The following is a 6,000-nucleotide window of genomic DNA, read 5'->3' as shown; positions in this document are numbered from 1 at the left end:
TCTTGGGGCCATCTCCAGTCAGCCTGATCCATATCTTGCCACTGGACCTAGATGGCTTGGGAGGAGAAAGTGAGACTGGTGACTTTCCATACCTCTCCCTCCAAATCCAATTCACTTGTGTGTCATGGTAACACCTCCCTAATGTCATGATCTTCTTCTAGAATGAAGGACTGTAACAGCAAAGTGGAATTTTTTTTTGTTTTCTTTTTGGAGTTCAGTTTCCCAGGCTCAGTGTAAATTATGAACTTCTGAAGTCTCAATTTTCTTTGAATTCTGGTTGTTCACAGCTATGCTGAATCATGTAGGTTTTGTGCAGACTGACTCTAAGCCAAACAGGAGTTGAGCATTATATATACTGTGAGGTTGGTATTTTACTTTAGAGGTTCACTTATGAGAAGGATCTTGTGATTACCTGGTCAAAATTCTGAGTGGCCTTATGTTCGGATCCCCCCAACTGCTCAGATGTAAAGGCTCTCTCGATCCAGGGATGTAAGTAAAGTGTGTAGCAATACTGCTTTGATTTAGGCAGTAGAACCCTGTCTATTGGTCTTTATTTCTCTGTTTTTATTTTCTATACTCACTTTGTTCAAGGTAATTAAAAAGAATTGTTGACCCCTTAAACGGCTATCTTTCCTACTAAAGCAGATCTAAGAACTTGGGCTAGCAGCCATCCTGGGTATGCCAGTGTGGTTGCTATTACAAGGGCAAACAGCAACAATGAGGATTTCAATTCAGGTATGAGCTAGACTAGATAACCACCAAGGTTCTGTCCAACCCAAGAATTCTATAAGGTCATAGAGCTGGAAAGTACTGGGATTAGGATTTGAACTTATGTCCCCTGACCCCAACCAAGTTCAGCACACTTTTCTCCAAACCGCCTCTATACCCCACTGCCTCTCAAGAAATATGATGGTCCAATCTTTTTTTATTGTTATTATTAATTTGTTTTCAGTTTTCAGCAATTACTTCTACAAATTTTAAATTTTCTCCCCCTCCCTCTCCTCTCTCTCTCCAAGACAGCATGAGATCTTATATGGATTCTATACATACATTCTTATTAAACACATCTTCACATTAGTCATGTTGCATAGAAGAATTGAAATGAATGGGAGGAACCATGAGAAAAACTAAATCAAAATAAAACATGACACAAGAGAAAATAGTCTGTTTCATTCTGCATTCCAATTCCATAGTTTTTTTCTCTGGATATGGATGGCATTTTGCATCAAGAGTCCTTTGGAAATGTTTTAGGTCCTTGCATTGCTGTGAAGGGCTAAATCTATCAGAAACAGTCCTCACACACTTTGGCTGTTACTGTGCATAATTTTCTCCTGGTTCTGCTCATTTCACTCAGCATCAGTTCATATAAGTCTTTCCATGTTTTTCTGCATTCCAACTGTTTGTCATTTCTTGTAGCACAATAGTATTCCACTACATTCATATACCACAACTTGTTCAGCCACTCCCCAATAGATTGGCATTCCCTTGATTTCCAGTTCTTGGCCACCACAAAAAGAGCTGCTATAAATATTTTTGTACCTGTAGGTGCTTTTCCCCTTTTTATGATCTCTTTGGGATACAGCCCTAGAAGCAATATTACTGGGTATGCACATTTTTGTAGCCCTTTGGGCATAGTTCCAAATTGCTCTCCACAATGGTTGGATCAGCTCATGGCTCTACCAGCAATGATTTAGTGTACCAACTCTCCCACATCTTCTCCAACATTTATCCTATGATGGCCCAATCTTTGGAAAGAGCAGAGTAGAGGTGAATACTATAAGGACATCAATAAACTAAAGCACATATGCGGAAGGGCACTCAGGCTGGCAAGGGGACCCAAAACTATGAATAGAAGGATGTGCTAAAAGAGCTAGGGATGCTGAATGTGGAGAAGACTTTTAAGAGAACTGTCAAAGATATACTAAAATATTTAAGCAGTTCTCTTTTAGAAGACAGATTAGATTTATTCTACTTGGCTTCAGGGATAGAATTCGAAACAATAAATTGAAGATGTAAGGAGATAGGTTTCAAGTAGGGTAAGGAAAAGCTTGCAAACATGCAGAACTGCCTAAGAGTGTAATGGAATGACTTACGATGATGGGTGTCATTACTGGGGGTCTTCAAGAGGAGACTGGAGGATGCCACTTTTCAGGAATGCTGTAGGAAGGATTCCTGTTCAGTTGAAGGGTGAACTAAATGGCCTCTGGACTCCCTTCCAGCTCTGGAATTCTGTGAATTGGGCAGAATCCCATGAGAAGAGTTTGGAAAGAAAGGAGAGGGGAACAGAAACTGAGAGGATGATCCAAGATGGTAGATCTGAAGGTAAGGATATAACTGGAGAGAGGGATTGGAGAAAATATACAGTGTGCTTTCATACAGAGACAGGAAAAAGAATAGCCTTGGGAAGGACATGCAAAATAGGCTGGAAGGAAGGGGAGGGCAAAAAACAGGAAAATCAAAGAGCTTCACAGATATCTCATTTTATCCTCACAAAACCCTGTGAGGTAGATACTATTTGGAAACTGAGGCAGATGGAGGTTAAGTGGCTCTCCCAGTATAAATAAGTATGACAAATATCTGAGATAGTAAATATCTGAGACAAGGTTTGAACTCAGGTCTTTCTATTCACTACACTACCTAGCTGTCCTCTGAGGAACACAAGAATGATGTAATAAAGAGTAGAAAAGGCTTAAAGAGTTTAAAGGCCAGAAAGATTCTAAATATTTAACCTATTTTCTTCATTTTGCAGTTGAGGAAATAAAGCCCAGAGTAGAGGAAAAAACTTCCTAAGGGTCAGATGTTGAATTAGAAGCAATGCTGAGAGTAGAACCCAGTTCTCCTAAAATCCCCAAAAGTATACATATGGGCTGTTAAACATTGTCTAGTCTAACTCCTTCCTTTTCTAGAAGAGGAAATTCAGACCCCCAAAGGTTCAATGATTTTCCCAAGGTCGTAAGGCAAGTTAGTAGTAGAAGTGGAGCTAAGCAGGTCCCCTGATCCCTAATCAACAGTTCCTTCCTTTAACTAAGTGGAACTACATCACCCTGTAACATCCTCATGTTGACCCTAGTTCCAGTGCCTGGAAAATAATTCCTCAACATTCTGATTATTCTGTTCTGGATGTTAACTGGCATTTAATTAAGTGATAAGGCCAAGGGCGACAATAATCTCACTGCACTGGAGTACTGTGTTCAGTTCTGGACACCACATTTTAAAAGCAACATTGGCAAAATGGAGTTCCTCCAGAGGAAGGCAACTAGAACGGTGAGGAGACCATGGCCTACTGTATAAGAAGCCAGTGAAGTCTGAGAAAGAGAATTAAGAGAGACCTGATATCTGTTTTCAAATGGCTGAAAGACTGTCTTGTGGAAATGGGTTTGAGGTGGATTCAGCCCCCTATGAAAAAGGATTTTAGAGTTGAGTTAAAACAAATGGAAATGGATTTGGTTTCAATTAAGTCAGATTCTAAGAAGGCCTTGGGTGGTGGGTGGGAATTGGAACCAAGGCATCCCATCCTTGGATGACTCCACATTGGCTGAGTCCAAGATGGAAAGTCCCTTCGCCCTGTTTCACCACTCCTATCCCAACTGTCTGAGACAGGTATGCAATGGGTCCTGGGAACCCCAAATATCCCATACAGATCAGATGTCACTAGTTGGGAGGTAGGAGAAGGAAGAAGAAGGGACTGGCGTCAGAAATCACTGGACTGTGACCAGTAATGCAAAAACTAATGTGAGAGAGGAGGCCCGGACCCTGGTCTCATCTTCCATATCCATATGATTCTGTCTGGCCACAACAGACATTCAATCAATCATCCTGGAAAAACACAACACTCTCACTTCTACTCATCTCTGAGGATGGCTCCACTATCCTCCTAGTGACCTAAGATCTCATCAAGTGTGGTATCATCCTCAACTTTTCCCTCTCCCGGACCCTGTGAGTTCATTTAGTTGCCAGATCATGTCACTTAATACCCTCCTAATGGGTGTCCTTGATCTTGCCTCTCACCACAGACAGCTGAGGAAATGATATTCCTAAAGCACAAGTCTGAGCACATCACTTCTTTACTTCTAATAGTTCCCTATGTGTTACCTTTAGGCTCAAATATAAACTCATTGGTTTGGATTTTAAAGCCCTTCACAGTCTGGCTGTTCCACAAAGAATTGTGTCTTTTCTCAGGTGGCTTCCTAGTCTGGGAAGGCCCTCCCCCCTCACTGTTGCACTGGGAGCACCATTAGACTGAAGCTTTCTTTTCATGCCAATATTTAGCACAATGCCTGGAATACAGTAGGTACTTAATAAATGCTTGTAGACTTGATCTCCACAACTCTTTAGAATTTCTTGTTTCTTTCAAAAGTGGGCTTAAGTGCCACCTTCTACATGAAGCCTTACCTGATCCATTTTTGCCTTTTTGCCCTTTCCCACAAAAATTGGAGTAGCTAGGTGGCACAGTGGATAGAATGCAGGGGCTGGAATCAGGAAAACTCATCTCCCTGAATTCAAATCTGGCCTCAGACACTTACTAGCTGTGTGACCCTGAGCAAGTCACTTAACCCCATTTGTCTCAGTTTCCTTATCTGTAAAATAAGCTGCAGAAGAAAACAGCAAAGCACCCTAGTATCTTTGCCAAGAAAACCCCAAATGAGGTTGCAAAGAGTCAGACACAATGGAACAACAAAAACTTTATTTTGGTTAAATAGATAGGTAAATGTCTTTCCTAACTTACATTTTTTGTAAGCTCCTTAAAAGTAAGAACTGTTTCATTTTTACCTTTCAGTACCTACTATAGTAGTTGGTGCATAGTAGGTATAAGATAAATGCCTGTAAGTATTGCAACAACCACTACTATTAGAAATTAACACAATGACTGGCACAGACTAGGGTCTTAATAAAACTTGTTAATTGGTTGACTCATTGATTGCTATCACCACCATTACTACTTGTAATAATAATGATGATTAACAGTATAGCACTTTGCAGTGCAGCTAGGTGGATAAAGTACCAGGCCTGGAGTCAAGAAGACTCACCTTCCCAAGTTCAAATCTTGCCTCAGGCAATAACTGGCCATGTGACCCTGGGCAAGACACTTAACCCTGTTTGCCTCAGTTTCCTCAGGAGAGAGAGAAGGAAATGGCAAACCACCCTAGGATCTTTGCCAAGAAAACCCCAAATGGGGTCACAAAGAGTTGATCACGATTGAAGAAGGATTCAACTCAGAAGCACTTCAGTTTTCAATGTGGATAATGACAGCACCCACCTCCCCTTGTTGCTGTGGCTGATGTTATTGTTAATGTCCTTTTTTGGGGGAGAAGCCCAAGAAACACTGCTATTGTCAGAAATTACATCATCTCTGTCTTCAAGGAATGAGACTCATGGGAGTTTATCACCCTCAATCATGGCAGTGCAGAGACAAGACAGAATTATTGGAAGCTATGTTGACTCCGTGAACCTACTTGTCAACTAGTGTTGGGGAGGCCACATCGCACCTGCAGTTTTTGCACTACCTGCTCTTTGTCACAGGTGTAACCTTACCTGTGGGCGTATGTGGTGCTCAGGGAGGATTAGCACCTCTGGTGTGAGGGCTTGCCATGCCTCTCAGAACTGCTCATCCACCTTTAGTGTCTACCTTCACCCAATTCTTTCTCACCTATGGTTCCAAGAAGCTGCAGCACGCACAGCAGCCATACCCCAGTAAGCTAAACCAGGTTGAGGGTGATAATACTTAATATAAATTTTAGACTTTAATAAGGTTCAAAGTTTGAATTAAGAAGAGCCTGAACCTAATAGTCCCCTTTGTTTAACTTAGAGGATGCCTTTTGATGTCAAGCAAATGGGACTTCCTTACCAGACCCTTCTTCTAGTATCCTAGTGATAAGAGAAAAACACAGATACCTTGGGTTGTAACTTCAGCTTTGTCAACTCTGTTAAAATAAACAACTTCAAAGGCATGCTAGGGAAAGAAGATGCCCAGAGCTTGGGATCATAAAACCCAACTGATGC

Source organism: Notamacropus eugenii, chromosome 1 (assembly GCF_028372415.1).
Source record: "Notamacropus eugenii isolate mMacEug1 chromosome 1, mMacEug1.pri_v2, whole genome shotgun sequence".
Taxonomy (NCBI): domain Eukaryota; kingdom Metazoa; phylum Chordata; class Mammalia; order Diprotodontia; family Macropodidae; genus Notamacropus; species Notamacropus eugenii.
The sequence above is the reverse complement of the archived record's forward strand: the minus strand, read 5'-3'. Positions refer to the sequence as shown.